This window comes from Protopterus annectens, chromosome 5.part0, assembly GCF_019279795.1.
Source record: "Protopterus annectens isolate FY-2018-M chromosome 5.part0, PAN1.0, whole genome shotgun sequence".
NCBI classification, from domain to species: domain Eukaryota; kingdom Metazoa; phylum Chordata; order Ceratodontiformes; family Protopteridae; genus Protopterus; species Protopterus annectens.
The window spans coordinates 1,501,228,136-1,501,247,471 of NC_056735.1; positions in this window are offsets into that span (position 1 = coordinate 1,501,228,136).

Below are 19,336 nucleotides of genomic sequence, written 5' to 3' on the forward strand. Positions count from 1 at the left end.
AAACTGTCCAGAACATGGAGCAGAGTCCTACCCCAGCCCCAATAGTCCCAACCTCTTAGTGCAAGGGGATGTCAGGTATGTATTGCAGGTATATATGTAGACTATTGCTACTGTGATATGGGTTGTCTTCACAGAAATGTTGTGTGTGGGAGGTCACATCTGCTTTTAACATGTGCGCCATTGGCCACAGACAGACACCCTAAGGACATCATAGCACAGTAATGATCCTGTGGACTACAGCAGAGATATAGCCAATAAATGTGGACAGTCTGACACCCCTGTCACTCCAGAGGTGTACACAGAACTCCTTAGTGCAAGGCCTGTGGACCAAGCCTGACAATGTGGATGTTAACAGCTATGTGGATGGGTATATGATATAAATACTGGAATACATTTGCCCCATAGGTTATGCATTCACACACTCCTGTCTGTCCTGACACATAATAACTGCTGCTACAGTGGTCACATGGCCACATACTAACCACTAGTTAGTGACATACATCTGTACAGCATCCCACTGCTTTGTCAGAAATACATGACAGTTATGGTGGCCCGGCGGCAGTACATCTGGCAAATATCTGGACATAACATCACACTGGGTGAGTATACTAAGCTGCTAGGCATGTAACAAAGTACTGTGCAGGCTACAGGCAGACTGCCACAACACTGGCCTACATTTCTTATGGGGAGAATACACATGTACCTGCAAATATAGCAGGCTCTATAGGCATGTTACAGCACGGAGTAACAGACACCTGTGTGAAAGTGCATAACCACAACCAATGTGAATACAGCCACAGCCACATATGGTAAGCTAGCTTAATATTACAGTATATGGACTGTCTGATCAACACCATCCTCATATGTGTCACTCACACACTAACCCTACATATACTGGGCCACTACACAGTGTGGTCCAATGCCTGTCTGTGGTATGGGATATGTGTGTCTTTGGCCCTACAAACATGTAAGCCGAAAGGGTAACACACTGGAGCAGCATGTAACATCAGATAGAACAGGACCAAGAACAATGACATCTACCACAGTCTGTAGACAGGCCAAGGTACATATTAGCAATACACACACTGTCGACAATCACCATACGTACACAGACCTCAGTACTGTACATACAACCACAGAATGCCCAGGTTGCATCCTCAAATATAACCCCTACTATAGATAACATGTGTAGCAGTCTGATATCTCACTGGCTTGTTATCAGATATGATGTCAATAAATAATAGTGTACAGAACATATGCACCTCTTACTGCATGACATATGTACAAAGGTTGACAGAGTTGTGGCTGGAGGCACAAACACAGGGCCAATATTGACATGTTGCTGTGATAACCTCATACATTTACTGTTGTAACAGGGTTTGTTGTGAAATATGTCCTATGAGGGATATGAAGTCAGTAACTCTCATGGCTGTCACCATGTACTGACTGCAATCCTCACACTATGCTTCTGCAGTTCTCAGATAGGTGCTCTGTCAGTAACACAAGAAACAAAAGGCACCACACACACTGCCCAGTCTGCAGATGACCCTACAGATGGGGGTTTCCTCAAAAACATAGCACTGTCATGACAGATATTAAAACATGCAGACCAGCCATATCCACACACAAAGAAAAAATAATAAACTGCACCAAATCTTCCATGAACCAACAACGTTTATTGCATAAAACAAAAGAAAAAAATGTAAGCGCTTTTGAGATTATCAATATCCCTTCATCAGACAAATAATATGCAGTAAAAAACAGTTTAAATATCATGTGAGGCTAATCAACTGATATTACATCACTCAAAGTTAATCAGACACTTAAGCATTTAAAAGTATATACAGAAATATAAATATATAAATAGCTACTATAAGTAATAACAATTGAAAACATAACTTAAGTGACTCCTATCACTGAAACGGTATAAAGGAATACACAATTAAAGCTAATAAGCATTAGAAAAAGTTATATATATCTCCTAATGCTTAAGGCGACATGCCTTTAAAAAGGTTTCAAAGACGTCGTCCCATTCAGTCCTGGAGGTCTCTCAGCATTAAGTAAAAGAATCCATTCCTGCTCTACACTTTCAGTCTGAGTCTCAATATCTCCCCCTTGTATGTTTGAGTATGCAACTTGGATGACTAAAAATTTAAATATGTGTGTGTGATCTGTCTGTCTCACATGGTTAGCTAGGGCACTTGTTCTTTTTGTTATTGTTAATATCTCTCCTATACATTGCCTGCTATACAGACACACACAGTCACAATGGCTAGGATTAGAACTCCTGCCAAGCTAGCTTATCACACTACAGCATTACACAGTTATAGGATGCACCACAAAGAATACTGGGTTATTTCTTTTCCAAAGGTGTATTTCAAAGTGGATGACATCAGCAGGCATGTCATAGCAGGGCTATTGGGAGGGCAGTGTGTGTGCATGGGCCATAACCCATTCATCTAGAGGTAGACACACCACACTCAGGCATACGCAGGTTTATATTCTGCAGGTATGTGTATACAACTGCTAGATGACTACTGCCTTGTACAGTCATGTTGTACAGTTAGCACTTGCACCATAGAGTCTGTAATGCTGATGGATACCAGTGACTAATTTCTACAGTGAGTGACATTTACACATCATGTGGTTGTAGCCATTTGGCTGTGTGCTGGGTGGGACAGGCCTCATGATGGAAGGCTCTTTGTCACTGTCTCTCTCTTCCACACATCTATGTATGTCTACTTTTGGCATATTATAGTGTATTGTCCTTGGATATATGTCTGTATTCCTATCCAATGTGTGTGTGCAAAGCATGACTGGTGCATACTGAGGAGTGTATGCACTAAAATATATGTATGGTCCACTGTTGTTGGCAGACATGGGCTTCATTTGTTTAAGTGTGTGAGCATGCCCAGTATGACCTTTCAATATGTTGTTGTCTGACATTGCCTTAATTTCTCTAAGTGTTTGAGCATGCCCAGTCTGTATTGAATCCATTTCAGGTAGTTTGTACTCCAGTTCAGACCTTTGTGTTCTACACCTACAGGTAGCAAACTGTTTCTGCAGGATATCTGTAGATCAGTTGGCAATATGGGGTCAAAATGTGCAAGGGATAGTGTGTACTGTAGGTGATTGTGTCTGTGCTGCTTCTGCTACATAGTATTGGTATTAGCAGAGATATTCAGACATGTGTACTGTTATACACTGTGAAGTTTTATGTCCTCTAGTACTGTCAGGTGGACATTCTTGCTCACAGTGATGTCCTGAGGAACATAGGGTGAATGCAGCTGTGTCCAGTATTGTGGGCAAATGCCAATATATTCATGGAAAGTTATGCCATTCTGGAGGGTGAGCTGCAGACACTTGCTGCTGGGTCTGTGTATCTAGTTCAGCACCTTGGTACAATGCTGGCAGAGGATCCCATACTTGTACATCCATCGACATGACAATAAGGCCTTATCTTGCTGTGATGATACCTCACAGCTGTACAGGTTAACAGAGGTTACCCAGAGGCAGGGGTCATAAGTCAGGACATTACCCCTATTGTGGTGTACAGGCAGGCTTGTAGCCACCCATTTTTGTGCTTGCAGTCAGGGATAGTATGTGCACATGGCTGTGTGTCGGACCTTGCACATTTCATGCTGCCCATGCTCCCACTCCCCTCTATTATTCTATCCTCTTCCATACATTATGCATACATTCTCTGATACTTTCCCTAAAGTTATCACCTCATCACAGCTGTGTTTTGATGTTGGTCCACAGTTCATGCAGTGGTGGAACATGGTGGACATGTTACTGTGGTTTGTCCACATGGTGTTGCATATGGCTTATGTGGAGTGTGTTATGTTGCTATTTGGGTGTCCATGACATAACATACATTGGCAGTATGGGTGAGACACAGGCCTTTGGCAGAGGCCAGTAGGCCATTTTTTGGTGGTGCAGACCAGCTGTAGCAGGCCATTGCATTCTATCAGACCTAAAGTCCCAGACCGCCATACAGTGTATTCTCCTGGTGTGAAAGGGTAGGTCTGCTAGGTGTTCATGACAATACTTTCTATCAGTATTTATCAGGTGGTGTGGATGCTGGCAGGGTGCTACTTACAGCTAGTGACACACCTGCATGGGACACCTGCACTGCATGCTGCATTCTTTCGCTATTGCCATACACAGGTGGGCATCACATTTTGCCCATTCCCAATAGCAGGGATAAGAACAGAGAGGTACCTGTGGGTAGTGGTTGGGTGAGCTGGGTGTATGTGTGCTATGGACACTAGTTGCATCTGACTCACAGATATACATGGGGCATTCCAGTTATGCTGGCTTGTGCAGGGACATCAGCTGTTTCCCAATACATCAGTCTTATCACCTTTGTGATCGGCAAGTGTTTGGCCAGATGACATTGGTATTCCTTACTACAAGCTCAGATAATGTGATGCATACCTGTATGTACAATTCCAAGGGTGTGTCCATTTCATGGTTACACATTATAGACTGCATGTCTGGGGTACTTTTCCCTGTGTACTGCTTGTATATCTAGCCCAACAGTCATGCCATGTCCATCTTTCAGATGTTGACACGTATTACCACCATACATTTACAATGGATTACTGCTAGCATGTGTTATACTGGGGGGAATTGTCTTTGGCACTGCAGTTGTGATGACTTGGCCCTGTCATCAGCAGTAGTGGGCAATGGCCACCAGGTCAAACCTCAACATGCATACATACTGACCACTCTCACACAGTATGAAGCGCACAGCAACCTAACACACTCATACCTGCATATTGTACAAATGCTACAATCTATCCTGCTACCTTGGCCACCTCTGGTCATCTGTGCTCCACTGGTATTATATCTACACATACATGTTACTACATGTCTACTTCAGATTTGGGGGGGCACACCTGACTGTTACTACATTTCTACATAGGATTGGGGGCACACCTGACTGTTACAATGTGTGTACATTGGATTGGGGGGCACAACAAACCATTACTACATTTCTATATAGGATTGGGGGGCACTCCTCACTGTTTCTACATGTCTACACAGGATTGGGGGTGCACACTTGACTGGTTCTGCATTTCTACAATGGATTGGGGGGGCACACCTGACACTTGTACACATTTGCTATGACTGTACTGGTATGTCAGGTACTCCATTTCATTCTGTTTTCTAACCTATCATGCTGACTAAAGGCATGTCAGTGTACTACAGGTCTTAAGTTTGATTGACCTGCATATTAGTTTCTGACTTCCTTCCCCTCAGAACTAACATCCCACTGCCTGACCTGATGTAGTCTGTCTGTGCAGGCCTGGGGGGGGGGGGTTACCAATAGGCATCATTCAGAGGCCTTAGCACAACCTTTGTTTGCATTTGTCTACACCTGCCCTGCTGGCTGAGACTGTTGTTGGGTATGTGAATCCCCCTGATTGGCATGTGTGTGTCATATGGACACACATGTTGCCCAGCACATTTTCTGCAGTGGGCTTTGTCACCATGTGTAGTACTGGCTACTATATTGACACTAGTATTTGTTACAAATCTCATGCTGCCACTCTAGGTGTCTACTATCTGCTGGCATCCCACTCAGCCACCCGATTCCCTTGCATGCTCACATCCATACCATAGATACAGGTAACAACACATACTACTCCATTCGGCAATTGGTAGGTTGATTGACTTACCTTGTGGGTGTGCCAGTATAGCAGATGATGCTGGAGGGCTGCCTATGTTGGATGCACATAGTACACTTTCTATACATGGTTGAGCACAGGTAGTGTCATGTTTGGCATCACTTTTTCTGTATGTGTGAGTCAGAGAGAGGTGTCATTCTCTGGGTCCCTCCTGTGTCAGTGTATGTGTTATGAGTTGCCTCTTTGCCAAGGCCTGGGCATACCGGGCATGTCTCCTTCTGCCTACTGGGGCAGGCTCAGGTTTTTCTCCACTGAGTCACTCTGTGGCTGTGGAAGCCTTGGCAATGGTGGGGGGCTGTGTGGCCCTGCCCCATGCTGTTCCTGGTGCAGCTGTTTCTGCAGGATCATATTGTGTAACATGGCACATGTGATGAAAATTTGAGTACATGTAGCTGGGGAGTACTGCAAGGCTCCACCGGATGTGTCCAGGCACCGGAACCGTGACTTGAGCATCCCAAACACACTATGTATTACAACTCCGGTCTGTGCATGTGCCTCATTATGGAGTTCTTGTTCGGGTATGTGTGCATTTATTATGAGTGTCATCAGCCACAGCTCCAGAGCATAATTAGCATCACCCACTAGGTGACCATTAGAGATGTCCCAACTGGCAAATCTCTCATACAGCTGCATCAGATGCCAGACGTGAGAATCGTGATAACTTCCATGGCAGCCAGCACACACATTCTTTATTATCCCTTGGGCATCGCACATGACCTGGCAGTTGATGGTGGGGAAGCCCTTGTGGTTGATGTAGACCCTACCCCACTCATCAGGTGGTGCTTTGATGCATATGTGCATGCAGGCTATAGCACCCACTACCTCAGGGTATTCTGCTATTTGGTGAAAGAGATGCATATTGCTGGCCAATGCCTCACAGGTGTTGGGGAATTATATATGTGCTCACTGGCATGTGCTGACATGGCATCCAGGAACTGTTGGAGTACCCTGGATGCTGATGCCTGTGAGATCCCCATGATATCACCAGTTGGCTTTTGGAAGTGACCCGTAGCTAGTATTCTTAGGCCTACATATACCTTGGTATCTACTGGGATGGGTTCCCCTCTATTATTTCTGTGTGTGAGGTGTGGCCGGCACAGCTCAACAATTTGCTGTAGAAGGTCCCTGTCCTCCCTATAGTGCTCCACTATCTACAGCTCATATATCCCCTGGTAGGTTACCCTCGGTCTGTGCACCCTTCTCTCTCTCCTCACTGTGAGTTGGTCGACAGCATTCTTATCCTCACCACCCTCAGCCTCTTCCACATGTTGTTGTAAGATAACTATTGCAGCCCCTATCATTTTGTTGCTTTTGTTTGTTGAAAATTCCCCACTTGTATACACTGGTGGTGTAGAGTATGTGGGAAAAACCAGAGGGAAAGGTGCTTGCATAGTTTATAGTAGAGTTCTGGGCTGGATCTGGCTGCTGTCTGTGTAATTGGCTGATTCTGATACATTTCACCTGTCAGCTATGCTAGTTCTCCTTGATTACCTTCCTACTGCTGTTTTCTCTTCCCATTGTCTTCCTGTTTAAGCCTGGGGGTGCTCCGCACAAGCACAGTGCTCAAATGTGCACAGAGCTGCTATTTCCTGGTTTACTTTTTTTTCCCTTTTAAAACCTGGTGTGTGGCACACACACCTGCTTAGGCAATGTAAAGAGTGCTTGGCAGCCTCAGACATACCCTTTTGCTTTGCTCTGCTAAGCTAAGGGCAAACCCAAGCCACAGGGCTCCAGTCCACTTACAGTATGCCTGACATGCACCTCTATGATGTCAGTTAACTCCTAGGCTTGCACCAAGCTATTCCTGTTCTTACACTGTTGGGTGCTGACTAGCATGTAGGGGAAATCTGGGATTCAGTATTGTTCTCCTCATTTGCATAGGATTGCCTGCTGATGCATAGTTACAGGACCCACACAAAGCCTCTCCCCTTACTAACCACTATTCCCTGGCCATGTTGTCTTCTGCCTGCCATTGAGTATAATGGCAAAATAGTGATTTTGGTTGGAATGCTTATTTTAGGCTTTTATTTTTTGCCCGATCCTATTTGCGCGCCACTGCCCTACACTTAAACAGCTGAGATAGGTTAAAAACAAATAAAAGTTGATTTTTTTATTTTTGCAACTGTTTTCCATGCCACTGGCCATATATTTGGCCATTGGCATGCTTTCAACTTAATATCCACCCTTTATTTGGAGCTGTTGTAGCTCCAATTTGTAGTTTGCAGAAATGTACTTGGTTACTGGCTGAGTACATTTCTGCAGATTACTCTAGTCCTGCACGGCCGGCTTCCACCTTCCTGGATCACAAATTCACCTCATTTGTATGGATTTTACCTGCAAATGGGTAATTTGCATACAGGGGCTGAGTCCATGCAGGACTAGCGCAGGAGCACTCGTGCACGTCCCTACAGCTTATTCCTGGATTGCACAGCAGACATATTGCCTGCTGAAGCTCCTGCACTAGTCCTGCACACCGTGCAGAGCTTGCTGAATCCGAGGGTTTGTTTCTTAATGTGTTTTCTGTATAATCTGACACAAGATACATATTAATATAAACTGTTTTAAAAATAGAGGGAATTGTTAGAGTGTGTTCAATAGTGAAGAAAAAATTAAATTAATTCTGCTGTAAATATGCTGAAAGATAAAGCATAGAATAAAATGTTTGCTTGAATATATGTATAGAGTTTAGTAATGTAAAATGGGCATCCATACTATATGTATAACAGACAGGCTTCTTCACAGCATCAGCAAAAAAGCCTAAAAAGTAATTCTGGAAAGCAAGTATTACATGCTTTTCTAGTGTTTGCAGAATGGTTTATAAACTCATCAATATGTGATCTTTTGCAAAGCTATTTCCTCAGAAAACATGTTCCTACACAGTATCAGTTCCTCAAAAATATGTTTTCTCAATATCAGCAGCAGAAGAGTTTGCACAGATGTTTCCTTTCAGACTTCTGTTAATGAACATCTTTTTATCAAATCATCAGGAAAAACAATTCTGATTGCGTGCATTTTCACATCAGCAGAAATGGTTTCACAGAAGGACAATACTGCTTTATAACAAAACATTTCGTTAAACAAGTCTGGAAAGTAAAATAGCAGCAGAAAAAGAAAAAAACAGGATCTTAAGTTCATGAGAATAACAGTATATAAGACTTTATACTAAACTTTCCCCAGGATTCAGCAAGTTCTGCACAGCATGCAGGAATAGTGCAAGAGTTGCTGGAGGCATTAATGCCGACGAGAAATCCAGGAACAAGCTCCTGGGATGTGCACGAGCGCTCTTGCACTATTCCTGTACAGACACAGCTACTGTATGCTAATTACCCCATTTGCAGGTGAAATCCATGCAAATTAAGTGAATTAGCAATCCAGGAAGCTGGCAGCCATCCGTGCAGGAGTACTGTAACCTGCAGAAATGTATTTGGCTAGTAACCAAGTACATTTCTGCAAACTACAAAATGGAGCCATTACAGCTTCAAATAAAGGGTGCATATAATGTGGAAGGCATGCCAATGGACAAATATATGGCCATTGGCATAGAAAATAGTTTCAAAATAACAAAAAATAACTTTCATTTTTTTTGTCTGATTTCAGCCGTTTAAGGATAGGGCAGTGGCGCGCAAATTTGTTCGGCCCGAAAATAAAACTAAAACCTTGAAAAAAGCTTTTTAGGCAAAACCACAATTTTGCCATTATAGTCAATGGCAGGCAGAAGACAACAAGGCCACTGACCAGTGGTTGCTAAGAGGGAAGGTTCAGTTTCAGACTTGTAACTAGGCATTAGCAGCCAATTCTATGCAAATGAGGGAAATGATACTGAATCACAGATTTCCCCTCATTGCTAGCCAGCACCCAACTGTGTAGGTGCAGGAAAACCATTGTGCAAGCCTAAGAGTTAGCTAACATCACAGAGGTGTGTGTCAGGCATACTGTAAGCTTATTGGAGCTCTGTGGCTTGGGTTTGCCCTAAGCTTAGCAGAGCTAAGGAAGAGGGTGTGTCCGAAGCTGCCTAGCAGTCTTTACATTGCATAAACAGGTGTGTGTGATGTGCACCGGGTTTTAACAAAAGAAATTAATTCAGGAAATAGCAGCTCCATTCACATCTGAGCACTGGGTTTGTGTGGCGTGCCTCGGGGCTTAGACAGGAAGGCAATGGGAAGGGAAAACAGCAGTAGGAAGTTAATCAACGAGAACTAAAATAGCTGGCAGATGAAATGTATCAGAATCAGCCAATTACACAGGCAGCAGCCCAGCCCAGAACAACACACTACTATAAACTATACAAACACCTTTCCCTCTGTTTTTTCCCACAAACTCAACACCAGCGGTGTACACAAACGGGGAAATTTTACCTAACAAAAGCAACAAAATGATAGGGGCTGCTTTTGCTCTCATAAACCATGTGGAAGAAGCTGAGGATGAGAATGCTGATGACCAACCCACAGTGAGGAAAAGGAGAAGAGTGTACAGACCCAGGGTAACCTACCAGGGGCTACATGAGCTGGAGATAGTGGAGCACTATATGGTGGACAGGTGTCTCCTTCAGAAAATTGTTGAGCTGTGCCGGCCATGCCTCACACACAGAACCAACAGAGGGGAGCCCATCCCAGTGGATATCACGGTATGTGTAAGCTTAAGAATACTAGCCACAGGTACCTTTCAAAGGCCAGCTGGGGATATCATGGGGATCTCACAGGAATCAGCATCCAGGGTACTCCACCAGTTCCTGGATGCCATGTCAGCACATGCTGGTGAGCACATACATTTTCTTAACACCCGTGAGGCATTGACCAGCAATATGTGTCTCTTCCACCAAATAGCAGAATACTCTGAGGTAGTGTTGTGCTATAGACTGCACACACATACACATCAAAGTAACACCCAGAGAGCAGGGTAGATTCTGCATAAACCGCAAGGGTTTCCCCTCCATCAACTGTCAGGTCATGTGCGATACCCGGGGCATTATAACTAATGTGTGTGCTTGCGGCCCTGGAAGATATCACGACTCCCACATCTGGCATATAATGCAGCAGTATTAGAAATTTGCCAGTTGGGACATTCCACATGGCCACTTAGTGGGGGGATGCTGGTTATGCACTGGAGCTGTGGTTGATGACACCCATCAGAAATGCACACGCACCTAAACAAGAACTCCATAATGAGGCACACACACATACCAGAATCATAATAGAGCATGTGTTTGGGATGCTCAAGTCACAGTTCTGGTGCCTGGACATATCAGGTGGAGCCTTGCAGTACTCACCAGCTACATGTACCCAAATTGTCATTGTATGTGCCATGCTACACAATATGATCCTGTGGAAACAGCAGCAGCAGGAACAGCATGGGGCAGGGCCACACAGCCCCCCACCATTGCCAAGGCCAGCACAGGCACAGACTAACTCAGAGGAGGAACAACCTGAGCCTTCCCCAGTAGGCAGAAGAAGGCATGCCCAGTATGCCCAGGCCTTGGCAAAGAGGTAATCCATAGCACATACATTGACACAGTAGGAACCCATGGAATGACACCTCACTCTGACTCGCACATACAGTAAAAGGGATGCCAAACATGACACTACCTGGGTTTAACCATGTATAGGGAGTGTACTATGTGCATCCAACACAGTCAGCCCTCCAGCACTCTCCTCAATACTGGCACAGCCACAAGGTACGTCATGCTCACTATCAATTGCTGAATGTAGTAGTATGTTCTGCTACTTGTAACTATGGTATGGATGTGAGCATGTTAGGGAATTGGGTGGCTGAATGGGATGGCAGCAGATAGTAGACACCTGTACCGGCAGCATGAAATCCTTAACAAATAATGGTGTCAACATAGTAGGCAGCACTAGACAAGGTGACAAAACCCACTGCAGGAAATTTGGTGGGCCAAATGTGTGCCCATAGGACACACACATGCATGTCAGAGAGGCTCACATGCCCAACAACAGTCTCAGCCAGCAGAACAGGTGTAGACAAACACAAAGAAAGGCTGTGACAAGGCCTCTAATTGATGTCTATGGAGAAAAGCCACCCTCCAGACCTACACCAACAGACTACAACAATTCAGGCAGTGGGATGTTAGTTCTGAAGAGTAAGAAGTCTGAAACTGAAATGTAGGTCAATAAAACCTCAGAACTGTAGTACACTCATATGCCTCTAGTCTGCATGATAGGTCAGAATACAGAATGAAATGGAGTACCTGAAATACCAGTGCAGTCATAGCAAATGTTTACAGTTTTCAGGTGTGCCCCACCCCCCACAATCCTATGCAGAAATGCAGTAGCATGTACATGTAGATATAATAACAGTGGAGCACAGATTACCTGAGCTGGTCAAAGTAGCAGGATAGATTGTAGCATGTGTACAACATGCAGGGCTCTTTGTGTTAGGTTGTTGTGTGTTGTATATTGTGTGAAAGTGGTCAGCATGTACGCATGGAGGGTTGTGTCCTGGTGGCCAGTGGCCAGTACTGTTGATGACAGGGCCAAGTTCTCACAACTGCAGTGCCAAACACAATGCATCCCAGCAAGACACAATCCAACAGTAATCCATACTAATTGTTCAGAGGTAATATCTGTCACCATCTGAAAGATGAACATGTCATGAATGTGGGCACAGACATACAAACAGTACACAGATGGAAGTACCCTAGACAGAGAGTGTATAAAATGTTACTGTCAAATGGACACACCTTTGGAATTGTACATACAGGTTAGCAGCACATTAGTTGGCTGTGTATTATGGAATACTGATGTAGTCTGGCCAAACACTGGCAGAGCACAAAAGGCACTGGTATAACATATTGAGAAACTGCTGATGTCCCTGCACAAGCCAGCATAAGTGGAATGCCCCACATTTATCTGTGAGTCAGCTGCAAGTAGCTTCCTTAGCACACATGCACCCAGTTCACCTCACCATCAGCCACAGTTACTTCACAGGTCTTATCCCTGCTGTTGGGAATGAGTACAATATGACCCCTACCTCTGTATGGGAATAGCCACAGAATGCAGCATGCTGAAGAGGTGTCCCACACAAGTGTGTCCCTAGATGTAAGCAGCACCCTGCCAGCATCCACACCAATGGATCAATAAGGTCTGAAACTATTGTCATTAACACCTTGCACGCCTACCCTGTCACCCCATGGGAATTCAGTGGCTTGCAGCCTGTAACTGCAGGAGTGAGACAATGCACCGGCCTGCTACAGATGGCCTGCATCACTATGAAATGCCCTACAGTCTTCTGTCAAAGGCCTGTGTCTCACCTGTACTGCAAATGTATGATATCTCATGGACTCCCAAATAACAACATTACACAGTCCACAGAACACAAATGCAAGGCCATGTCGACAAATCCCAGTAGCATTTCCACCATGTTCTACTGCATGAACTGTGGACCAACCCCTAAATACTGCTGGGATGAAGTGATAACTATAGGGATATTTGTCAAATAACGTTTGCATAATGTTCAGAAGAGGATAGAATAACAGAGGGGGAGGTGGAAGTATGGACGCCGTGGAGTGTGTGAAGTCTGAAACTCAGATGTCTGCACATACTATCCCTGCCTGCAAACACAGGAATGGGTGGCCACAAACCTGCTTGTAAATCACAATGTGAAGGGGTAATGACCAGAAATATGAGCCCTGCCTCTGGGTAACCTATGTGAATCTGTACAGCTGTGAGGTATGGACACAGCAGGATATGGCCATACAGTCACGTCGATGGATGTACAAGCATGAGATCATCAGCTATCATACTACCAAGGTGCTGAACTATTTACACAGACCCATCAGCAAGTGTCTGCAGCTCCCCCTCCAGAATGGCATGATTGTGCAAGAATATGTAGACTGCAGACCACAATACTGGACACAGCTTCATTCATCTTGTGTCCCCCAGGATATTACTGCAAGCAAATATCTATACCTGTCAGTAGTTGATGACATAAAACATCACAGTGTAAAACAGTAAATATGTCTTAATATCTCTGCAAACACCAAAACCACATAGCAGAAGCAGCACAAACACAATTAGTTACTGTATCCCACTATCCTTTGCCCATTATGACCCCATATTGTCAACCGATCTACAGATATCCTGCAGAAACAGGTTGCTAGCTGTAGGTGTAGAACACAAATGCCTGCACTGGAGTACAACCTACCTGGAATGGATTCACACATCCAATACAAAAGGTCATACTGGGCATGCTCCCACAAAATGAAGCCCATGCCTGACAACAAAATACTGAAAGGTCATACTGGGTGTGCTCCCACACTTATAGAAATGAAGCTCATGTCTGGCAACAACAGTGGACTATACATATCTGTCAGTCACAGATGTTTGTGCACACACTCCACATTACACACCAGTCATGCTTTGCACACACATCTGATAGGAATACACACATATATCCAAGGACAACACACTATAATAGGCCAAACATACACATACATAGATGTGTGGAAGAGAGTGACAGTCAGTGACTAAGAGCTTCCCATCATGAGGCCCGGGGTCACCCAACACACATCCAATTGGCCAATACCACATGATGTGCAAATGTCAATCACTGTAGACATTTGCGTCTGATAGCCCTCAGCACTATAGTGTCTGTGGTGCTTGTGATAACTGTGTAACATGACTGTACAAGTCGTCATTTATCTAGCAGTTGTATACACGTTCCTGTTAAATGTAAACCTGTGTGTGACTGAGTGTTGTGTGTGTGCTTCCAGATGAATGGTTTATGGCCCATTCACACACACACTGCACTCCCCATTGCCCTACTTTGCCAAGGCTGCTGATGTCATTCACCTTGAAATACACCTTTGGGAAATGAGTAGCCCTATAAGCTATGTGGCACATGTTCTAATTGGCTAATGCTATAGTATGATGTACTCGTTAGGTAGGATGTCTAATCCCAGACATGGCAACTATGAGACTGTGAGTATGTTTGTGTGTGTGCGTAGGGATCAATGCTTTTGAGGCCATTCACAATCACTACACTTTCCATTGCCCTAGTTTGGCAAGCCTGCTGATGTCATTCACCTTGAAATACACCATTGCAGAAGCGCTAACTCTATGAGCTCCATAGTGCATGCTATAACTGCGTGATTCTATAGTGCGATGTACTGTTTAGGTAGGAGTTTGAATCTCAGACATGGCAACTGGAAGACTTTGTGTGTTGGTGTAGGGATCAATGCTTTTGAGGCCATTCACAGTCATTTCACTATCCATTGCCTTACTTTGGCAAGCTTACTGATGTCATTCACCTTGAAATACACCTTTGTAGAAGGGCTAGCCCTATAAGCACCATATATAAGCACCATGGCACTTGCTTTAATTGCATAATGGTGGAGCTTGATATACTAGTTAAGTAGGAGTTCTAATCCCAGACTGGATAACTGTGTGTGTGTGTGTGTGTGTGTGTGTGTGTGTGTGTGTGTGTGTGTGTGTGTGTGTGTGTGTGTGTGTGTGTGTGTGTGTGTAGGGATGAATGGTTTTGAGGCCATTCAGTCACTACACTTTCCATTGCCCTATTTTGGTAAGTCTGCTGATGTCATTCACCTTGAAATAACACTTTGCAGAAAGGCTAGCCCTATAAGCTCTGTGGTGTGTGCTATAACTGCGTAATGTTGTAGTGTGATGTGCTAATTAGATAGGAGTTCTAATACCAGACATGGCAACTGTGAAACTCTGTGTGTCTGTTTGTCTGTGTAGGGATCAATGCTTTTGATGCCATTCACAGTCACTACACTTTCCATTGCCCTACTTTGGCAAGGCTGCTGATGTCATTCACCTTGAAATATACCTTTGGGGAAGAACTGTCCTCTAAACTCTGTGGCACATGCGATAAATGCAGTACACTGTAGTAGCAGTACATAACTAATTAGGGCTTTGAATCTCAGCACTGTCAAGTATGTGTGTGTTTGTTATCAGTATCCTGTGTGAAGGTAGCTGTGATTGTGTAATAACAGGACTCATTGTGGGTTAGATTTTTCAAATTTCATATAGTGAGGACCTACTATATGTCACAATGTCCACCTTACAAGGACAACAAATGTCAAACAGCATAGAGGCTGGTGTAGGCAATCCATACCCCTACATTTGACATTATGGATTGCAGAAAAATATAGGTAACCCTTGTATTACCCAGTGAACACTCTCCACCCATGTCTCATACACAACACATACTTGGCTAGGCAACAACCACTATGTTGGTAGTTCCCTGCATATTGCCCACAGATAGTAACCATGGTGTGATTGCAGTGGACTACAGAGGACATGGCACCCTGCTCCATCCCTGCAATAGACAAATACTTGCTCATAGTGGTCCTTTGCTATGTTCCCCATTAGAAGCCTGCAACAACTGTAGAGTCAGCAAATGTAACCCACAAAGGAAATACTATGCCTTATACACATGCCCTGTACGGACAGAAGCCACTAACACCAGTGAATACCTGTATCATGCTGTCAATGTAGGTGCAGGATCAACCTCAGTTCCATAGCCAGTTCTCACCACATGAGGTCAGGAATGCCACATCAGATGATAATCTGTCCACGCAACCTTCCCCAGACACCCCAGGTACACTTGCACATGTCACAAAACATGCATGTGGGACATGTGCACATCCCCGACACCATCCATGTTATGGAATATAGAACACATACATGGCAAGCATCGCACAGCACTGGCCACCCACAATAGTAACCCAAATGAGTGGATGATAAATACAGTTCCCACCTGTGTAGGCCAATCCAGGGACTACAACCCTGAGCCACACTGCAGACCATTGTCATGTGGTGTGATGCCAAAGTATACTTTTTGCCTAGCCTTGTACAGCCTTCTGGCAAAGTCAGCTACTACAAACCCTTGAAACAATGAACCCATGCATGTCAGTACTGGCAAATCTGTGTCTGTGTGTATGTGGCGATTAAAGATTTGGCAGCTATTCACACTCACTACACCTCTCATTGCCCTACTATAGTATGCCTTCTGATGTCAGTCACCTTGACATACCTTTTGCCCATATATCCGTCTGATAACCTCTGTGGTGCATGTGATACCTGCGTAATACTGTGGTGTAGCAAACTAGTTAGTTAGGAATTCTAATCCTGACCCTGCTAACTGTGATAATGTGTATGAGTCCTTGAGAGAGTGTGGTTGTGTCTTTCTTGACACCTGCTTTTGTGGACAAGCACATGTACTACAATTACCTTATCCCTCCTTTATCACTGTTGCTGAAGTCACTCACTCTCAAAGATACGTTTGGACAATTCTCCAACATATAAGCTCTGTGGTGCATGCATTAACTGCAGAAAAATGTAATAGCAATATGTAGTCAGGCAGGGGCTTGAAACAGTGCACTGGTAAGTGTGTGACACAAACATGTTTAGCTCTTACTCTCCTGCCCCCTTACTTTGTATCTGTCTGTCTCTCTCACTCCCTCTCTGGTGGATGTGGAAATGTACAGCTGCTTTGCTTAGGCAGCAGCGTGTGTTTTGTAAGTGATACTCATGATCAGCTGAGGGCCTGTGCATGAATTGCAGTTCCTCACTAGCTGATTGCATGTGGAACAGCTGTGGTAACATTCCCATAGCCAATTGCATGAAAACACACTCCTATAACTAGGAACATCATGTGGGTGTTGGCCCTTTTCATTCACTGTGAGCAGGACTTCATGTCGGTGTTTGGCAAACAGCATCACAGTTGTGGGATATACCTCTTACAACATACACTGTGGAGACAGGCTAATAAACAGGAGGGGGATGTTCCAGACATGAGGACAGAATATACGTCTTGCTGTTCTACATTTGAGGTAATGTTGGTTTAACAGGGTTTGCATGGATATGGCTGGTCTACATGATTTAATACCTGTCATGACAGTGTTATGTGGTTGAAGAAACTCTCACCTGTAGGGCTATCTGCAGACTGGCCACTGTTTGGAGTCTTACATGTGTTGTGTTACTCACACATGTCCTATCTTTGGAAATGTAGTAGCATACTCTGAGGATTGCAGTCAGTACATGGTGACAGCCATGTGAGTTACTGACTTCATATCTCTCAGAAGACATATGGGTTCATAGGTTGGTACTAGGACATCCACCCTAGGGCCTATACAAGCCTAGCCATAACAATTCCATGGCTATTTCTTCCCACAATATTTACTTCCCTGGACTCCTGTCTAGTAGGGCAACTGATATGATCCCCGGGGTGAATTTCCTATCTCCTATCCAATCATCAAGGTTCCTTTTGAAGAGGTCCAAAGAGGTGCTTTGCTAGACATGTATGGGCAGTCTCAGTTTCAGACTTCATGCCCTTCATAAATTCACGCTAATGTAAAGCCTGTTATTCTATCAACTTTTTAAGTTTGTAAGAGCAATATTTAAAAACTGCCCATTTTTTTTGGCCTTTGTCCCCCCCATTACTCAAGGCTTTGTCCAGATTTTTTGACCTAGGAGATTAACAGGCATGCTTCTGGAACAAACTCATGCTACAAATGAAAGCATGTGATGTATTAATTTCCTTCAAAATAGGATCCGGGTTAATTGACTGTTTTTCACTCCCTGCCTTGACTGGCCTAGCCCCCCACCCCAAAAAAAAGTGGCACGATCTAGAGGAGGGCACTGGCATGTGTAAGTTGTCGGGATTGCATTGTATTTCCTATTACCTTGTACATTTCCTGTTTCCCCCCCACTCCTAATCTTTCCATTTCAAAGAAACCGACAAGGCCTATATTCAGTATAACCCTCCTTCCCTTCCCACACTTTTTCACTAAGTTCTTTAAGATGCCATATATGTACAACATCTGCTCCTAAATTACATTTATGTAATCTTAATAATTTTTCTCTCTCCCATGTATGTATACTTAGCTAAATGATGTATTATTTTTCATATATACATATATATATATATATATATATATATATATATATATATATATATATATATATATATATATATATATATATACGTGTGTGTGTGTGTGTGTGTGTGTGTGTATATATATATATATATATATATATATATATATATATATATATATATATATATATATATATACATACACACGCACTCCATTTATCTATACAATCCTACCTAACTATGTATGGCATTCGATGTCCTCCACTATTACTTTGATGACCATACTTTCTCAAGGACTACAATACTCGGTAAATGCCTGGCACAGTTATTAAAATAGGCAACAGAAACTTTGACCCTGCATTCATCTGTTACTTCTTGAACACCTGTTTATTTTAATGTTAACTACTGACCGATGTTTCAGTCACCACCACCCACACCCCCCAAAAAAAATTTTACCGCTCCTTTAAGTGCTGTGATTTACAGGAAATGTCTGCCTCTCTTAAAACAATCTTCTTTTTTAAAGTAAGAACTCTGCTTACTACAAAACCAAAAAAAAAAATTTTACCTGTATGCTTGTCTTTCGCAAGTAAGCAGACATGGCCTTGCTTCATGCACGGTACAATTGCCACACGCTACTTCCACAGAATTTTTGTTTAAACTCCCCTAAAGATGGCAATTCTTAATATGGCCAAGCGAATAGCTAGATTGTTTTTTGTCACTTTCTCTGACATACCAGTCTCTAATGTGGCCACTCAGTGAGAACAACTACCTACACTCCTGTT